The sequence below is a fragment of the Limanda limanda genome, chromosome 21 (assembly GCF_963576545.1).
Source record: "Limanda limanda chromosome 21, fLimLim1.1, whole genome shotgun sequence".
Classification (NCBI taxonomy): Eukaryota; Metazoa; Chordata; class Actinopteri; order Pleuronectiformes; family Pleuronectidae; genus Limanda; species Limanda limanda.
Window position 1 is genome coordinate 970,345 of NC_083656.1, and position 20,000 is coordinate 990,344.

The 20,000-nt window shown below is 46.0% G+C and overlaps 1 pseudogene; it reads right to left on the reverse strand.

Annotated features, from left to right (window-relative positions):
* Positions 1-20,000, reverse strand: part of LOC133028130 (glutamate receptor ionotropic, delta-1-like) — a 270,179-nt pseudogene that overhangs the window by 241,045 nt on the left and 9,134 nt on the right.

Sequence of the window (20,000 nt, forward strand, 5' to 3'; positions counted from 1 at the left end):
TGGATGTATCGACGTAAGATAATAGTTGTACTTTTCTTCTGAATATAGAATTTAAAAACACAACGTTTAAAGGAAATCAGATGAAATAGATTTTATGTTGTAACTTTGTGAGACGACATTTAAGGTCCTTGCATCGTTATAAATATCAAATCTGTATTATGTAATAATACACACGTGTGCATGTCTCCAGCCAAACACACACGGAGGAATCATGAAAAGATCGTCGCTGCCAATAAAGCTCTAGCAACCAAATGAAATTAAAAGAACAATAAAAAAAACAATGTTTGATATTTATACAATGATTCACAGTAATCCCGAGCAGCGATGAAGACAAGAGCCGAGCGGTGAAATTGTTTTGTGTGGATTTGAGGAGCTTATATTTAATTTCAGTTTTTCCTTTAACAAAGCGGCGTCTGGCAGCACGACAGCTGGCAGCGTCTGGGAGGATTGATACCAGACAATATCTGCCTCGGCTGAAGAAGAATCACCTCTGTGGTGGAACGAGAGCAGGCCGGAGGTGGGGGGGGGGGCAAAGGGCTGTGTGAGCTCTGGGTTCAGGGTTCAGGGTAAAGCAGGTTAAGATAAGGGCTGATGCACGGAGAGGGAGAACCAGGACCACGAAGCCAAATCTATACATGGAGCTGGAGATGGTTTAATACATGTAAATGTCAAAATGATGTTTTAAAAATATCTACACTATCTGTGTTTCATGTGTTTTTGTGTCATGTGAGTGGTAAACATGGAATCTTTAACAGTTGTGTGTGTGTCTGTGTACGTGTACGTGTGTGTGTGTACGTGTACGTGTGTGTGTGTGTGTGTTTGTACCTGAGAGTGGATGATCTCATTGATCAAAAGAACAAGCAGGGACAAGTCAACAAGAACTAATTAAATGCTCGGCAGTGCTGCCGTCTCGTTTAGACCAGTGTGTGTGTGTGTGTGTGCGTGTGTGTGCGTGTGCGTGCGTGTGTGTGTGTGTGTGTGTGTGTGTGTGTGTGTGTGTGTGTGTGTGTGTGTGTGTGTGTGTGTGTGTGTGTGTGTGTGTGTGTGTGTGTGTGTGTGTGTGTGTGTGTGTGTGTGTGTGTGTGTGTGTGTGTGTGTGTGCGGGAGCGAGATAGATACACCAGCTGCATTTGAACTCAGCCTCTACGGAGTCAACTCCTGGAATCCCTGATCACTGGCTGCCTGCAGGGAACATGAGGGGAATAGTGTGTAAGTGTGTATGTGTGTGTGTGTGGGTGGGTGTGTGGGTGTGTGTGTGTGTGTGTGTTTGCTTAAGCTCTGAAGTGTAGCTGGCTCTAAGAAGTCATGTATCTCAGAAACTGCATTTGAATTTTAAAAACCTCCATAACCTGCATCCACAAAGCAGCCGAAGCAGTGCAGACACACACACACACACACACACACACACACACACACCTGAAACACCTGAAAAGTGAGCCCGACAGCCAATTAGAGCAAAGCAGCATCATGAGGAAAGTGTTGGAGAGACGACGCCGTTTCAATCACAACAAACACGGAGACGGGAACTTTAGGAACAAAGAGCAGATGAGATCCAACACGGAGGATCTTTATCAAATGATTTCTCTGTTTGGACTCAGAGGTTGAGGAGGTGTTTCATCTCCTGGTTTCTATCGCTCAGAGGAAGACGAGGAGAGAAGAGAGAGAACGACGGAGCAGCTGGAGGGTCAAAGCTAAACTCTGCTAGATGTGACTTTAAACTTCCACCTGTGAAATGCAACTCACTGGAACTGACAGGATGCAGAATCACTTTGAGATTTACTGCAAGTTGCAAAAGAACCTTCTGAATCGTGGAGTGAGTGTGTGAAGCCACATTATCCAGAAGGAGAACGAGTCTTTCACACTGAGGCTGGATCAGAACTTCAGACTTTTCAGTTTGTTCTGAACATAAAACCTCAGATCATCTTCACCAATAAAACAGGAATTAATCGCTACTCGTCACCAGAGAAGCTCCTCCTCCTTCTGACTCACTGACTCACTGATGATGTCAAACACTAATGTGTGTTTCGCTGCTAAAGTAAATCCATCAGTTCTTTAATTCCTTCATTTGTGATTCAACCGTCAAATGTTAATTTAATCATTGATGAGCGACGAGGAAACGATCTGTTGAACAGAAACACAGAATCCTGACGCCTCCTTCGGCAAAGCTGTTTATAATTAATAAACGTTTCATTAAAGATGAAGATTCCTTATCAGAGGCCACAGGTCATGATTTATTAACGACGGTTCTTTAAGACTCACGATGTGGTTTTAGTGTTTTGGAGTTCACATGGAAACAGACTCAGTTTCTTCTCGGTAAGTTTTAAGTGTACAGATGTTCTTCCTCCACCTCTGACCTCTTCTGTTTGTCTCCATCCGTTTCATCTGCTCAATTAATTCAATTACTATTCAACAAGAAGGGAAATACATTATAAATGATTGGGTGTGAGGGGAAGTCTGGGAAACAAAGACACAGAAGTGTGTGGATTGTGTGTCCGTCTCCGACGTCTGCTGGGAGATCCATTTCTTTTCCCACTCGCAGACGCAGACTAAATCCAACTTCATCTTCATCCGTCCAAACTATAATAAAACACAAAACAGCCCAGAAAACAAACCCCACAAGCCGCCGCCCACTCATCAGCCCTGTGACGCCCGGTGGAGTGTCCCCAAAGTGAGGAAACACGACTTCTGCTTCTCCTTGAGCGGCGGATTACCACCTCGCTGAAATAATCCTTCCTCCCTCTGAAGGGGGGGGGGGGGGCCGCCGACTCGCCAAGACTTTAATTCTATTCACACGAGCAGACAAAGCGGCTTCACTCATTCCAGGAGGTCTGACACCGCTCTGGGAGAAGGAGGCTGGAAGTGGAAGGTGCTGGAGTCCGGGCGTGTTGGTTCAAACTGTTTCTACACGACGCAGGATTTTCACTTCCTGTCCTTTCAGCTCGAGGAGTTCGGGTCAAACCTCAGCAGAGCCCGTGAACCTGCAGCTGAGGAACATCCTGGAAACTGGTCCTGGGCCTAAAAGCTTCTGAGAGAAATATTCAGAGCTTTAACAAGTGGAGAGAGAAACGACCTTTAACATCTGCCTCGGTCAACATGCGGCGTTTTGTCAAGTCACATGACGTCTCCGCTGTTTCCAGGTGTTTTGCTGAACTTTGTGATAGTTTTGGTTTCACATCCTCGCTGCAGCTTTTCTCTCTGTTCTCCAGCGTCTCTCAGCAGATCAGAGAACACAGACCAGTCGGCATCACTCACAGAGACCGCAACACACGTGTGTGTCTGCCAGAGAAACTACACATTAAAGACACATCTGCAGGAGTTTCTCAGGTTTTCTTCAGTCGCCGTTTTATTAACGTTGAATATTCTTTAATGTAAATAACTCGTCATGCAGCAGCTGATGATGATAAAAACACATTTACACATATTAACACTGTTAAATGAGGATCTGGACTGAACCTGGAGAGACTGTGAGTTGGTGTCAACTTGTGTTCATTCCGCTGTCGACACACACACACACACACACACACACACACACACACACACACACTTAGTGCACAGAGATGAACCAACAGGCAGCTCCCACACGAAGCAGTTGCTCCGTCTCCCTGGAAACGGTTGTCATATCAACTGCAAAGTAGTGTGTGTAGGGTAAGTGTAGTTCTGTAGTAGTGTGTGTGTGTGTGTGTGTGTGTGTGTGTGTGTGTGTGTGTGTGTGTGTGTGTGTGGGTGGGTGTGTGTGTCGTAAGTGTAGTAGTATTTGTTTATATTTAGTAGTGTGTGTGTCTGTGTGTGTGTGTGTGTGTGTGTGTGTGTGTGTGTGTGTGTGTGTGTGTTGACTCATCTCTCTGGAGACGACAGCAGCAGAAAACCACACAGACTCTTATTTATCCAAAGAAAATAGAAACACAGATATTGTACAGTAACTGATTTGAAGGTTAAGTCGGAGGATGAAGTTCAACGTAAGAAACACGACACCAACAAATGTTTCACACTCAAACACACCATTGATTTTTAATTGCGTCTTTTTGCTGATCCAACAACCTTTCCTCGAGCCACTTAATGTACAAAGAGACGCAACACAACAGGGAACCTGAAGTTATGATCATATTTATCTACAGCAGCTGATGGAGGTCAACAAGCCGCAGAGGAAGAGGAGGACGAAGAGGAGGACGAAGAGGAGGACGAAGAGGAGGAGAGAACAGGAAAACAAGAACGTTTCCAGATGTGACGACTTGTGAGTCCTGCAGTCGTTGTGAGTTCTTACAACATGTCTGACTGGTGACGGAGGGTCACACACACAGACACACACACACACACACACACACACACACAGACACACACACACACACACACACACACACAGACACACACACAGACCAACGCCTGCAGTACAACTGATCGATAAATACAAAACATCAAGGCTGTTTCAAAATGTCGTGTTTTTCACTGCAGAAATAAAATCATTATCCGGAGTGAAGAATAAAACCTGCAGCTGAGCTTCTGTGTGTTTCAGATCTATAAGTCAGGATTCACATGTGTTTAGTTTCCTTCCCTCTGAAGCGTGTGGGTCATTGTGTGCGTGACGTCACAGCAGAACAACGTGGATTCATCATCAGTGAAGTGGTGCTGGTTTCATCATGTCACAGTGTTTGAATCTGACCACTTCCTCCTCCAACCTCAGGGTTTCCTCACTTTGCTTCTATCTTCACACCAGAGACCTGAGCTGCGTGCACAGCTTCTGTTCTATCGTTCATCAGCACAAACATGAAGAAGCATCACCGGTTTTATTGTATTCAACAATTCTCATTGATCAACAGATGAAATACTGAAAATGAGCCCGAGTCAGTTAACAGGCTCATTTTCAACTGGAACCAGCTCAGAGCAAATCAAAACTCACTTCAAGTCCCCCGACACCATGATGAATATTTATATCATATTTGAATATTTCACATAACTCACATGAGCTAAGAGTGAAAAGATGCACAACATATCTGTACAAATCTACTGTGAAGGTATTTAATACAACTGGGTTACATGATCCCTGCAGTATTTTATAAAACATCCCACTTGACACCACTCCACGTTAAACACATATTCTAACTATGATACAAATGTTGTGACACAATTACGAACACGTGTCAGGCTTTGGCTCGATGCTCTCTGTGAATTTATTTACAGAGACTCATGGATCATATTTATATTGAAGAGCACGGGTGCTTCTCTTCAGGGCGAGTGAGGCTCCGCCCACGTCAGGTCGTCTCCAGCTCCGTCTGCACAGCGGAGGAAAACCTGACGTGGGTTTAAGGTCAAAGCTTGTTCAGCTGCTGAGAAGCTCAACTTCCACAATTAATAAATGATCCTTTTACAGAATGTTGCGTTTTTCTGGTTTCACTTTATAAACATCATGATTTGTTGCTTTTCTCCATTTCATGAACATGTACGTTTAGAGAAATCTGTAATAGTTTAATGATTAGAGAGAAAAAGTACTAATTTATATCAATCTTTTCCTCCAAATGACTGAGCCAAACCAAACTATTAAACATGAACTAATCAAGTAATATACAGAGTCAGCAATATTCATCAATCCATGAAAGACCTGCTGTGATTGGAGGAGGCCATCGCAGCCCAGCGGTGAACTGACAACACAACTCATCACTTTCTGGTTATATTGACCTCTTTAGTGGCTCGAGTGGGTTCATCATGTAAATGAAGTCGTGTAAGTGTGTTGAAAAGAGAGATTTGGGAAAAGAGGAGCGAGAGAGAGCGAGTGTGGGCGAGAGACCTCAGAGAACCGGCTGCAGGAGGTCGGCTCCTCTTTGCTTTGCTAATGAACAGCTCGTTTAATTGAAGAGGGAAGTTCCTGGAGCGAGAGAGAACTCCAGGGGGAGAGGAGAGAGAGAGAGGGGAGAGAGATACAGAAACAGATGAGAGATATCCAGAGAAAATGAAAGAGGAAGAGGTCGTTTTCACAGCGATGATCTTCCTCCTGTATTCAGTCCGCTGTGCACTCGGGACGCTGCTAACACTCGTCTCCCAGTTTATTACATTTATATTCTGACTCAAAGTAAGAAAACTCTCACAAATTAAATCTATTAGACTGAAAAATAACAAACACAATATCTAAAATAAAGTGCTGATGTGTCCAGTTCTGCTGCCCCTTGGTTTTATATAATATATAATGTGCAGTGTTATTGTTCAGTTGTAACGTGACAGTCTCAGTTTGATCGAATCCCTGTTTTCAGCTGCGTCTCCTGGATCCACAGAAACATCTAAGTGTGGTAAACATCTCCCACACTTTACTACTGTGATGATGAGGTCATGGTCTGAAGCTGTCACTATTATTGGACTGAAATACTTTGTCCATCTAATAATGAATCACTTATGTTTTCAGGCTTTTCTAATAAAACTCAATCCTCTTAAGTCCGTCACACGGAGCTTCCTGCTCATGAATTCCTCATTGGAACGAATCTGTCGTGCATCACGGGTGAATTAAGATAAGATAATTAAATTAAACTCAACATGGCTCCTCAAACAGCTTATTCCACCACCAGCTGTGTTCTTGTTACAGATTTCATACAGAACGATTACATGAGCAGCAGAAGATGCTGATGTTTATGATTCACCTCTTTCCAGAAGAAGAGCTTCAGGCGACCTGCTCATATTAAACCAGGAGTTAGGAAACTTCTCCTGTGATAGACTGAAGTCCACCTCCTGGTCCCGTGAGCTGAAGCCACGTTGTGAGTGTGATTGTCGCTGTGTGGTCTCTGTGTGTAAGTAATGGAAGCTTCTGTTATGTTGTGTATAAAGGCCACTCTGAATAAATCACTTTTAAACTGCAGTGAAACCAGCGCTCCTCCAGTGCCAGTGATTCATGGAAGCTGACTTCTACTGTTTGCTTCCACTGCCGCTGAGAGGTTCATAAATCAGGAGAGGCACCGAAAGACGAGGGCCGCCCCCCCGAGCCTCGCCAGGTGACGACTCCCTCTCGCTGATAATTGCTCAGTTTAACCAGCAGGGCATGTTCGGGATAATTGGAAGCGCTTTCCTGCTAAATGGCGGCGGCTAAGCAGCGAGGTCATTCCCGCTCGCCTTGTATTCTTCAAGACGTAATCACTCTCATCTCATTTCCTGAGGTGAGTGTAGCGGCTCGTCGTTCCCACCGATGATCGTGTCAACACAAACCAGACGCGCCTCGGGCCGAGTGTTCACGCTGGTTTATCTTCTTCACTGATCTGAGTCGTGGAGCGATTATCTCATCCGCTCGCTCCGGCTCCGAATCCATCGCGTTGTTTCAAAACCAAACTTTTCCAAAGTCACGCTTATTAAACCGAGAACATCCGAGACAACTCACGTCCAGAGGTAAGTTCAGGTCAGCCGGTCCATCTTTATTAAGTTTTATCTAACAAATAAAAGAGGTAAAGAGCGACTCTTTGAAAAGAATTACTGATGACACAGCAGAAATTAAGTTGTAAAAGAACAGTCACTCTGCAGTTAATCTGGAAAATGGGGTTTCGGGACCTTGCACAAGGGGAGAGCTTCACTTCTCCACATCCCTCAGAATTAATTGTGTGCGATTCAAATCTTGCGTGTGCGAGCTGCCGCCCTCGGTGACTCGGAGACGCTCGTCCTCTGCGTCAGTCTGTGGCGTTCGGTGTGTCGTGACCGAGCCTCCGGCTGAACCCGCTCTCCTGCAGCCGGCCTGATTGACCTCAGTTACTCCAGATGTGAGCGGGAACCCCAGAGGAGCCCGGACCTGAGGAGGTGAGTGTGTGTAGCTGGAGGAGGTGAGTGTGTGTAGCTGGAGGAGGTGAGTGTGTGTAGCTGGAGGAGGTGAGTGTGCGTAGCTGGGGGAGGTGAGTGTGTGTAACTGGAGGAGGTGAGTGTGTGTAGCTGGAGGAGGTGAGAGTGTGTGTAGCTGGAGGAGGTGAGTGTGTGTAGCTGGAGGAGGTGAGTGTGTGTAGCTGGAGGAGGTGAGTGTGTGTAGCTGGAGGAGGTGAGTGTGCGTATCTGGAGGAGGTGAGTGTGCGTATCTGGAGGAGGTGAGTGTGTGTAGCTGGAGGAGGTGAGTGTGTGTAGCTGGAGGAGGTGAGTGTGTGTAGCTGGAGGAGGTGAGTGTGTGTAGCTGGAGGAGGTGAGTGTGTGTAACTGGAGGAGGTGAGTGTGTGTAGCTGGAGGAGGTGAGTGTGTGTAACTGGAGGGGGTGAGTGTGTGTAGCTGGACGAGGTGAGTGTGTGTAGCTGGAGGAGGTGAGTGTGTGTAGCTGGAGGAGGTGAGTGTGTGTACCTGGAGGAGGTGAGTGTGTGTAGCTGGAGGAGGTGAGTGTGTGTAGCTGGAGGAGGTGAGTGTGTGTAGTTGGAGGAGGTGAGTGTGTGCAGCTGGAGGAGGTGAGTGTGTGTAGCTGGAGGAGGTGAGTGTGTGTAGCTGGAGGAGGTGAGTGTGTGTAGCTGGAGGAGGTGAGTGTGCGTAGCTGGAGGAGGTGAGTGTGTGTAACTGGAGGAGGTGAGTGTGTGTAGCTGGAGGAGGTGAGTGTGTGTAGCTGGAGGAGGTGAGTGTGTGTAGCTGGAGGAGGTGAGTGTGTGTAGCTGGAGGAGGTGAGTGTGTGTAGCTGGAGGAGGTGAGTGTGTGTAGCTGGAGGAGCACACACAACAACACTGAAGACACAAAACCCAACGTGTCTCAGCCTCGTCTGTCTTCAGATGCTGGTCTCCAAAATAATGATATGATAATAATGTTACCATGGCAACCACATGAACCACTAACCACTCAAAAACAGAAAGACTACCCATCCGTCAGACGCCGTCTACAAACCAATCAGAGTCAAGTATAGTTAATCATGACATTTGTTTAAAAGCTTTTCTATCAGATCAGATTCAGCACAAGTTCTTCTTGTTGTTTTTTCAGTGTCTGTATCTAATCTTCAGAAACAACGGATTCATTAAATTGTGAGATGATTGGAAACCAGAAGATTCATGAGATTTTATTCATAAATGACAAACATTCACCAGCTCCATATTCTCAACTGAAACAATCAGCTGCTTTTCTTCAGTCGTGTTGATTTTATCTCTGCTTCACTTCTTTTACTTCCTTCACATTTATTCTAAACTAATAAAGAACACACATTAATCTGAGGATTAAATAAATCATCACAGCAGCTCTGACAATCCTGGAAAAGGATTTTTTCAGGACTGGCTCCTTTAATATTTATATTATTCTGTGTGAAAGATGAAACCAGATAACTTCAAAATACAGAATCTTTATGAATCTTGTTTTGTTGACCTCTTGAGGTCAGGTTCTGGTTTTTGGTTTTCCGAGCGTTGCCACTCGAGCTCCCTCGCTGCGTTTGTTTGTTTCCACGTCGGCTCGGCTCGGCTTTGGATTGACTTGTTCTTTTATTGTGTGATGACAGGGCTGGCGAGCTCTCGTCACTTTCCCTCTCCGGTCACTTCCATTAGTTGTTTCAGCTCAAAGAGACGGGATGTGACCTCACACCTCATCTATCAATCCACCGGAGACGGGTTTTTATCTCCAGCTGACAGAGAGGCTGCACCACAGCAACACAAACACACTACACACATCTGCCTTTTTCTAATTTGAGCCAAACAAACCGACCATCACACACACACCGGCCTTATCTGCCATCTCTTACAAGATGGATGCAGAGGCGAAAGTTGAAGCTGAATCGATTTGCCAAGTCCCACATCGCCCCCCCGCCTCACCCCCCCTCAGCTGTTTCAGATCCAGATGCTTGAGGAATCACAGCGTCCGTACATCTCATCTGTCACGATGGTGCCAGAGCAGATCTGTCCGGCTCGGGGCCTGTGATCCGGTTCCCCTGCCGGGCCCTGCACTCCTGCTGGGAGGCAGCCGAGCGTTTCATCAACACAGGTAAACACAGTGTGTTGTCTGAATATATCAACAAGGTGTTTGTGGTCGGATCAAATGTAATCCTGCAGGCTGGCACGGGAACAACAAGCAGCAGGTGACATACCACTGAGTCTGGTCCAGCAGGTCCCAGATCAGTGTGGTTTTAAAACATGTGTGAGATGCTGCTGAGCTGGAAACTGTTTCCATCACAGGTTCAAATCACTCTGAGCCCAGTTCCACCTCTTGACAGGACTTCTAAAGCCTTATCGGCTCCTGGTGGATAATCCACCGGACTCTAAGGTCCAGAGGAACAAGGAGTCACATCCACAGACTGGGAGTCGCTCACTTCCTCATTGAGAGCTACATTTATGCAGGAGGACACAACCGATTCAGATCAGCTACTCGATAACGAATCCCTGTGATGTCAAACTGAACTTGGTTCCTCTCCAGGCGTCGTGGTCACTCAGCAGCCGAGGGACGACTCTGAACATGAGAAGAAACCATGACGCAAACGTCCAGAATCTCTGAATGTGATTTAAGATGAATCATCACTGCACGTGCATAACACATGAGTTCACTCTATAAACACATGAATAAATATACATGTGAGTGCTCCTGTGTTTCAGTTAATGTCTTCACCAGGTCACCAGGTCAACAGGTCACCAGGTCACCAGGTCACCAGGTCACCAGGTCACCAGGTCACCAGGTCACAGATGGCAGGAAGATGACGTATATACAAATTATGGTAAATAAGAGTGTGCACTTATAAGTGTTGTTCACAAGCAACTTTTGCAAACTGTAAAACTTTACACTCAGAGTTGGGACCTTTGTTTCACAGCTGACCTGTCGCTCCTCTCCCACTGGCTCCATGGGATTCACTTGTTGATGGACGGTGGCTGGTTTGGATCAACTTCAGGCATCGTTTATAAAAACACGACTGTATTTATCCATCAGCCCTTATTAGAGAGTCGTACCCCGACTGTGCTGTTGTCACATTAATCCACAAAGAGGGATCATGATCCCAGCGGCTCATATTCAGCAGCTGATACGTGATCGACCTCCGCAGCTCGTTATCCTTTCACAGCTTCACCTGTACAGCTCGCCCACTTCACCGCCAGCGCACGGCGGGTTCCAGAGGCCGCGCTGGTCTCTCAGGCCGTCCACCGCCTGCACATATGATCCGACAGCTGCGTGACTGTCGCTGCAAATAAGGTAATTGTGGTTCTGATCCCGGGTTGTTAACATTTGGAGCTGCCACTGGCTAGCGCAGCAATAAACCTAATTGTCTCCACGGTGGAAATTTGGCCAAATCGAAGCCTTTTAATTATAACAAGTGTTCAGTCGCTGTGTGTGTGTGTGTGTGTTTGTGTGTGTGTGTGTGTGTGTGTGTGTGTGGAGTGAGGCTGCTTTGGTGGTTTCCAGAGAGTCACATGAATCAGCTGCAGACAGATGGGAAGACGAGATGTGGAGTGGCAGCGACGCTCTGCTCTCGCCTCTCGATGAACTCCATCTGCATGTTCTCCTCTAAGAGGCTGATCTACATTCATGACCCGGGTCACAAACGGCTCTGTGCTGATGGATCGCACCCCCGAACCTCTCCCTGCTGCCAGCTGCTCGCCAGTTAGCTGTGATGAAGGGGAACTATGGGCCCATTGCAGATCCAGTCCTGATGTAAATGTCTCACGTATGAGTGACCTGGGCCGTCCGGGTCCTCGTGGATGTTGGTATTGACAGAACAGGATTTATGGAGCAATTCGTATTGGACTAAACTGTCGTCAACGACTGGAGGAACAAAGAGCAATAAACATCTAAAGACGACGACTGAAAGCACGACAACAAACGTGATGTCGAGAAATTAGAAACTTGTGCAGAGAGAAAAGACTCTAAAAAGATGGAAACTCCTGAAGAACATCAGTTCAAGAAAAGGAAGGTTTACAGATCTTTGAACTAAATTAACTAATCACAGCCTTCATCCTTTAGAACAGCTTATTGATTTAGTTTATGTTTATAGCATCAGAACATGTCCAGTGTAAATATACAAAGCCCATTAGCTGTTGGTCCTTCATGGTCCCAGGTGGATACAGAAGCCTTCTACCTGTCAGGTAAACAACCGACTCTCACAAAGTCCTTTTGCACTTATTTTCTATTTGTGTAAATGAGGTTGTGAACCAAGTTCTGGAAACTGTTCATGATTTACAATCACATTGATTTGGCAGAAATAGTAGATAACAGCAGATGTGTATTGATGTGAAACCTCAGGTTCTATTGTTTTAAAGCTTCTATTAGTCCTTAGTAGACAGAACAGTTTAATGGTTCATGTTTGGTCAACAAGTTAAAATCAACAAACACAACTCCATGTTACCACGGTTGTTACTTCCTATCGTCTGTCTAATGTTTAATAGACTTAAAACCCATTGTGTTAATTGAGCTCATCAGTGGAAGCACCAACGTTCATCAGATGAAAACGTCTCTAATTGTTTTGAATATTCAGAGGCTCAGTGAAGCAAACCCAGAGTTAGAGATCTTTCATGTTATTGGTACGACCGCAGTCGAGGTAATAAAAGGAAGAAACTCCACCGGACGTCACGTGCAGCAGCAGAATCTCACGATAAATATCAAGTTTATCATGGAAGCTTCCACAGGACGTGGTCCCTGCGTCTCCATGGGAACAACTGAGACATGAAGACTAAAGAATGGAATTGGGGCCGGAGCTCGGCTGCTGCATGAACAGTCATGTGAGACGGAGAGATGGGCGGAGGTAGAGTTCTCAGGGAGAAGGAGGCCGACAGGTTTGACTGAGCAGAAGAAGAACGAGAGGTAGATGGAGAGAAGTTCCGTGGGAATGGAGACGTGAAGTGACAGCATCAGAGCAGCTCGGGGGGGGGTTGAAGGAGTAAGAGCCTCCGTCACAGGAAAACAGATCTTGAAGATCATTTTGCTGTTATTACACCCAGCCATCGATAAACTATTAAAAAAAAAGCATCTAATAGTGAATAATTGCTGTGTTAATAACGAGCAGAGAATTCTAATGAAGCAATTTTCTGTGTTTTTGTGAATTTACAGCTGAAGTGTCTCCGTTCACTGTGAAGACTTTCATTCCATAAAGGCGTCGTCTTCTGGGTGGAAGCTGGAAACCATCACAGGCTCCAGAGGAGTTATGGGCCCTTTCAGACCTTTGCTCACTAAACCATTATGGTTTCAATGAGAAGTGCATCTGTGTTTATGAAATATTGACGTGTGAATGTGAGATGAACACCCACTAAGAACAGAACACTTAAAACCTTTGAAATGATGCCAAAGTCAGCTTTGAAGAACGAAGCTGCTCTGGTGTAAATAATCTCAGGTAGAAAGAGACTCGAGGTTTAAATGTGATTAAAGCTTTTACAGGAAAACAACACCAGGTGTAAATAGAGTCTGAAGCGTCTGCCAACATGAGCTGGTTATAATCAGCTATCTGCGATTCATGAAAATATGTGAATTCATATTTACATTCTACATAAAAAATGTCAAATGCTGTATATTATGTATTTGTGTTCTGTTTTATTTATAGTTATTTATAATAAAGTTTCTGTTTAAATTGGTAAATATCAAGACTCAGTTAGATTTCTATGTCGTAAGGGTTTGAAGACGTCTTAGGGATCATGGACAAAATTACATATATCAAACGTGATATATATCAGTGTCTTTTAAGGTTTTCTTAACATTATCCTTTTACTTCTAAATATTAATATTGATGGATCTCTATCTGTTTGATTTTATTTTGTCCTGTACAATAAACTTCTGAAGCGGCAGAAGTTCCTGACGCAGTGTGAACCCTCACATCCTCTCCCTAGTAGAGCTGCTCTCCCTAGTAGAGCTGCTCTACATAGAGCTGCTCTCCCTAGTAGAGCTGCTCTCTGTTGTAGAGCTGCTCTCTGTAGTAGAGCTTATCTACGTAGACCTGCTCTCCCTAGTAGAGCTTCTCTACGTAGAGCTGCTCTCCCTAGTAGAACTGCTCTCCCTAGTAGAGCTGCTCTCCATAGTAGAGCTGCGACCCACAGAGCTGCTCTCCACTTAGAGCTGCTCTCCCTAGTAGAGCTGCTCTCCCTAGTAGAACTGCTCTAAGTAGAGCTGCTCTCTGTAGAGGTGCTCTCCCTAGTAGAGCTGCTCTCTGTAGAGCTGCTCTCCCTAGTAGAGCTGCTCTCCCTGTAGAGCTGCTCTCCCTGTAGAGCTGCTCTACGTAGAGCTGCTCTCCCTAGTAGAGCTGCTCTCTCTGTAGAGCTGCTCTCCCTAGTAGAGCTGCTCTCCCTAGTAGAGCTGCTCTCCCTGTAGAGCTGCTCTCCCTGTAGAGCTGCTCTCCCTGTAGAGCTGCTCTACGTAGAGCTGCTCTCCCTGTAGAGCTGCTCTCCCTAGTAGAGCTGCTCTCCCTAGTAGAGCTGCTCTCCCTAGTAGAGCTGCTCTCCCTGTAGAGCTGCTCTACGTAGAGGTGCTCTCCCTAGTAGAGCTGCTCTCCCTAGTAGAGCTGCTCTCCCTAGTAGAGCTGCTCTCCCTAGTAGAGCTGCTCTACGTAGAGCTGCTCTCCCTAGTAGAGCTGCTCTCCCTAGTAGAGCTGCTCTCCCTAGTAGAGCTGCTCTCCACGTAGAGCTGCACTCCACAGAGCTGCTCCACACTGTTTGAAACCCTGGTAAATCAGTCCAAGCGGCTGAGACACAGTCAGCAGAACTCAGATCAGCGACCGGAACCAATAAACACAGTCAAGTGGAACTGTGTGTGTGCCGCTCGGCCCGGGGCTGCGTCCCTCTGTCCTTGTGGATCTCTCTCATCCTCCCTCCCCCCCCCCCCCTCTCGTTTCATCCTCCACTTCCCCTGACGAGCTCCTCTTTGCCGACAGGCTCCTGTTGAACTGGAAACACGTTCTATCCTCGTCCACACCGGAAGCCTCCAGGGTAGGAACCAGGGTTCGGACGGATTCAAAATAATGCGTCTCTACATTTTTACTCTTTATTCACATCTGCTCGTATGAATTTAACTCTTCAGGCCTCTAATAAACAATCCTATTAAAGTACGTCAGTGAATTAAAAGGGAGGATTGTTATTAGGAACACGGTGGAGAAAGAATCCACAGAGAAAACACTGCTCAGCTCTCAGATGGTGGAAAACCAGGAAAATCAATCTTCATATGTCTCAAGCTTGGGGACAATATGAACTGATTATTATTATATGAGTGTTTTATAGACTCAGGCTTCATCCGTGTGACCATCAGAGGTACAAGATGAATCCATAAAGCAGTGAGAGAGGTGCTGCGTCTCCAGGTGTTCTGATGAGACAACACTTTGTAATTGACCATCTTAAACCATAATCTGTATTTTCTACAGGTCCAGTGATTCACTACAATGTGTTTATGGTCAAATGTTCAAAACAGACATTATCTGTCTTTACAGAACAGAGGAAGTAATGAGATGATTCAGGTTGTTTCCTGTGAGAGGAACAGAAACATGGAAAGAATGATATGTCACTTTATTTTTATTTAGTCAATAAGTATATGATGCTAATGAATCAGAGTCTGAGCACAGGTCCAGAAATCGTTTCTACTTCCAGTGAAAGACGGTAAATGTGCATTTCACCCAGCGTCACTGATCATTTATCACCCAGCGACACACACACACACACACACACACACACACACACACACACACACACACACACACACACACACACACACACACACACACACACACACACCTGACCATGATCAGTCTTCTGTGAGTGTAAACCTGCTGTTTTGGAACAGATGAGTCCAATTTGTCTCCTGGAAAACAACAGCAGGAGCCATCACTCCAATAAATACAGGGAGGTAAGCAGGCAACACACACACACACACACACACACACACACACACACACACACACACACACACAGACACACAGAGACACTCAGGTTTAGGGTTAAGATCTAATGACCAATAAACGCAGCATCTTAACAAGTTTTCTGAAGCAAAACCTCCAAAGACTCATTTGATGGTTTGATACGAGACATTTCAACATGTGATCATATCCAGAATGATTTTAACATCACTAACGACCAAGATACCGAAAAGAGGAAATAATAAAAAAGAGGAAACACCAAGTAACATGTATGAAATTAGCTTTTTGAGGGAAATTACAAAAACAACAGAGCGAGAAAATTTAATTTATGAAACAAGAGAATCAAAGAGGAGTCAAACACGCATAAAACTATAAAAGTAGAAGGAAGATTTACGAAGGGAAATGGAAATAAATAAAAAGAATATTGATAGAAATATGAATCTTCTTGTTCAGATCCCTTCTCCTCTAATGATACAGTAAGTGAGCCGGATCATTCTCAGACAATTAGTCTCATTGTTTGAATAGAAAAGCCAATTAGAGAATCAGTGAGCCGCTCTGCAAAGTTCATCACATTAAGTGTGAATTACAAAGTGACGGGTCAGAGAGCGGAGGCATCGAACCCGACCGCGTCGCCACAGGAACACAAGCAGGAGGCTGCAGCTGATTGGTGTTAAAGGGATTAGAGCGGCAGCGGGAGCAGCTCTGTGTCTCAGCCTCGGTGGGGGGAGCTGGGGGCTGGTAATCCCCGGGGATTGGCCTGACAGATGGTTGCAGGGAGATTCTCCGTTGGAGCCTTGGACGCAGGGTTTGTCGATGGCATTAAAGTGTTGCGTATCTGCGTGTGTGGGCGTGGAGCGACTCTCTGAGTCAACAGCCTCCGTCGGGACAAAGAACAGCCACAGGTCTGTGTGTGGTGGAGATCAGATCTGTTTGTGAAGCAGCTGAGAAACATCAGCTTCACCAAGAGATCCTTCTGCTGCAGATTCCATCTGCAACACGATTCCTTTCAACGTGTCAACGGTAGAAAACACGTTGGTCATCAGATGTCTGTGTCTGTGATGTCTGTGTCTGTGATGTCAGTGTCTGTGATGTCAGTGTCTGTGATGTCAGTGTCTGTGATGTCAGTGTCTGTGTTGTCTGTGTCTGTGATGTCAGTGTCTGTGATGTCAGTGTCTGTGATGTCTGTGATGTCTGTGATGTCTGTGTCTGTGATGTCTGTGACTGTGATGTCTGTGTCTGTGATGTCAGTGTCTGTGATGTCTGTGTCTGTGATGTCAGTGTCTGTGATGTCTGTGTCTGTGATGTCTGTGTCTGTGTTGTCTGTGACTGTGATGTCTGTGTCTGTGATGTCTGTGTCTGTGATGTCTGTGTCTGTGTTGTCAGTGTCTGTGACAAAATATCAAATTCAGAACTACATCGTGGTCCGGACTCGTGGGATCATCGAGATGCTGCCACCAAATATCAATATCGATATTTAATTTAATAAATATGGTGCTTTCAACATGTTTCCCTACAAAATAAATTTACAATATAACCAACAGGTGCTAGTGCTGTTTATTTAAACAATGGCCTTGAGCTCAGGTTCACTCACAAACATCATCATCTTCATCACAAACATCATCATCATCATCATCATCATCATCATACTTATTGCCACAATCACACCTTCATCCTCGTTGTTCTCGTCATCTTCTTTACAGCATCATCTTCATCATAACAGATGTTAATGTGCTTCAATTATCGTCATTATAAACATCCCTGTCTTCATCGTCATAACAGCCGCCACAGGGATCATCATCATCATCATCATCATCATCATCATCATCATCATCATCATCATCATCATCATCATCATCATCATCATCATCATCATCATCATCATCATCATCATCATCATCATCATCATCATCATCGTTATCACTTCAATCTAATATCATCGCCTCAATCAGCTCAACGCCGCCATCAGTCTGCAGCGAGAGCAATCACTTTCATCCTCATCATCCTCATCATCATCATCATCATCATCATCATCATCATCATCATCATCATCATCATCATCATCATCATCATCATCATCATCATCATCATCCTCATCATCCTCATCATCATAATCATCCTCATCATCATCTTCATCATCTTCTTCATCCTCATCATCCTCATCCTCATCAGTCTGCAGCAAGAGCAACCACTTTCATCCTCATCATCCTCATCATCCTCATCATCCTCATCATCCTCATCATCATCCTCATCATCTTCTTCATCCTCATCATCCTCATCCTCATCCCCATCAGTCTGCAGCGAGAGCAACCACTTTCATCCTCATCATCATCTTCATCATCCTCATCATCATCTTCATCATCCTCATCATCAGCTTCTGGAAGTGAAGAGCTTGTTTCCAGTCACATGGAAAATTACAGCTGGATTCAAATCAACCACTCAGTGCTGCCCCCTAGCTGTGTCTGTGGCCACAGCGAGAAGGAGAGAGAACGAGAGAGAGAGAGAGAGAGAGAGAGAGAGAGAGAGAGAGAGAGAGAGAGAGCGAGAGAGAGGGTGAGAGAACCAGTCTCAGAGGAGGGGGGGGGGCAACCAGCAGCTTCCTCTGAGAGCGAGAACCGAGCGGGCAGCCGCCACGAGCGTTTAGGAGCCTGATACCTGGGTCGTTAGCTGAGAGGCTCCTTCACCAGGAGACAGCCCCATCCAAAGATTAACAACACACACACAAACACACACACACACACACACACAAACACACACACACACACGCACACACACACAAGCACACACAAACACACACAAGCACACACAAACACACACAAACACACCGCAGCAACAACACAGACCAATCTGCAAAAAGCACTGCAGTCAAAACCCAGAGTGTCACACACACACACACACACACACACACACAGTGTCACACACACACACACAGCGTCACACACACACACACAGCGTCACACACTGTGAACAGGCCTCACACAGCGGCCTTACCTTCCTGCACGGCCTGGAAGGGGTTGTTGGGCTCGATGAGCTTGATGGAGTGTGTGATCTTCTCGCTCTGCAGCACGTCGTCGCTCAGGCTGAGGTCGGACACGGCGAGCTGGAACACCTCGTCGTCCCGCACGGCGTTCTCCTCGAAGATGGCGCCTGGGCAGGTGGACGGAGACAGAGAGGGGGGGGGTGTTACTGGGAGCAGAACAGGAAGCAGCACGGAGCTCACAGACACATTCACTGAGGTTCAGGTTGACTAACGTGTGATGAAGACTGTTGACATCTTCAGGAGGAGGAGATGCAAACTGTGAGGAAAGTGAAACTCAATTTCTACACAGACGAACCAGATTAACTGGAAACTCCCACGTCGGCTCCGACTAAATAAATCAAACAAGAGCAAAGACTGAGAAATCCTCCATTATCCTCCTGAGCTGAATCAATGGAGCAGAATTATGTTTCTGAAGCAGAATCTTCCCCCAGAGGCTCAGCTCCACGACGCCAGGGCACTCAGGGACTTTGTTTCTGTTTCAGTCAGCCTGCTAATTAAGAAGTGCAGAGGTGGTGAAATTAACAATCAGCTGCCATGGCAACAGTTCCATCCCACCGACGCTGAACAGAACCAGCTGAAGAAACGATCGTGTTCAACAGATGTTCCGGCTCCGAGGAGACAGACGACGCAGCCGGTGGTTTGTTGTGGGAGGTCCCGTCAGAACCCGTGCTACGCTCGGCCACGTGAACCGTGACAGGACCGGTAATCACAACCGATGTCTCCATGGCAACACCCTCATCAGCATCTTTCATCATCATCACCACTGTCAGCTCAACTCGAGCCCATGTAACTGTACAGAGACAAAATTAGACCATGTGAAATTACACAGTTTCACGACATCACACAGAAGCCGCGGGCGACTTCCAGAACACGGCGCCACAACCTTTCATCTCAGCCCGTCGCCACGGTGACTCAGCGGCGACTCTCATTAACGTGTTTATTCTGCTGCTCGACGCTGCTTCTCCACTCGCTGGCGCAGATTCCTCTGATCTGCTTTTGAAATGGTAGAGAGGGATTTCACACATGGACTCAGAGCTGGACTTCACTCAGGTCTCATCCAGTTTGATGCAGGAGCGAATGGCAGAGTGAAACCTGTCGGATCCACTGCTATCCAACCTCCAGGTGTTCAGAGACGTTCTCCCATCGTTTCCTCCTGAGGCCGGAGAACAGGATGTGGAGAAACGTCTTCAGTAAACAACGCTCACGGGTTCTGCAAGTGATGCGTGTGTCTAATTCTCCTAAAGCGGCTGAGGGGGAATC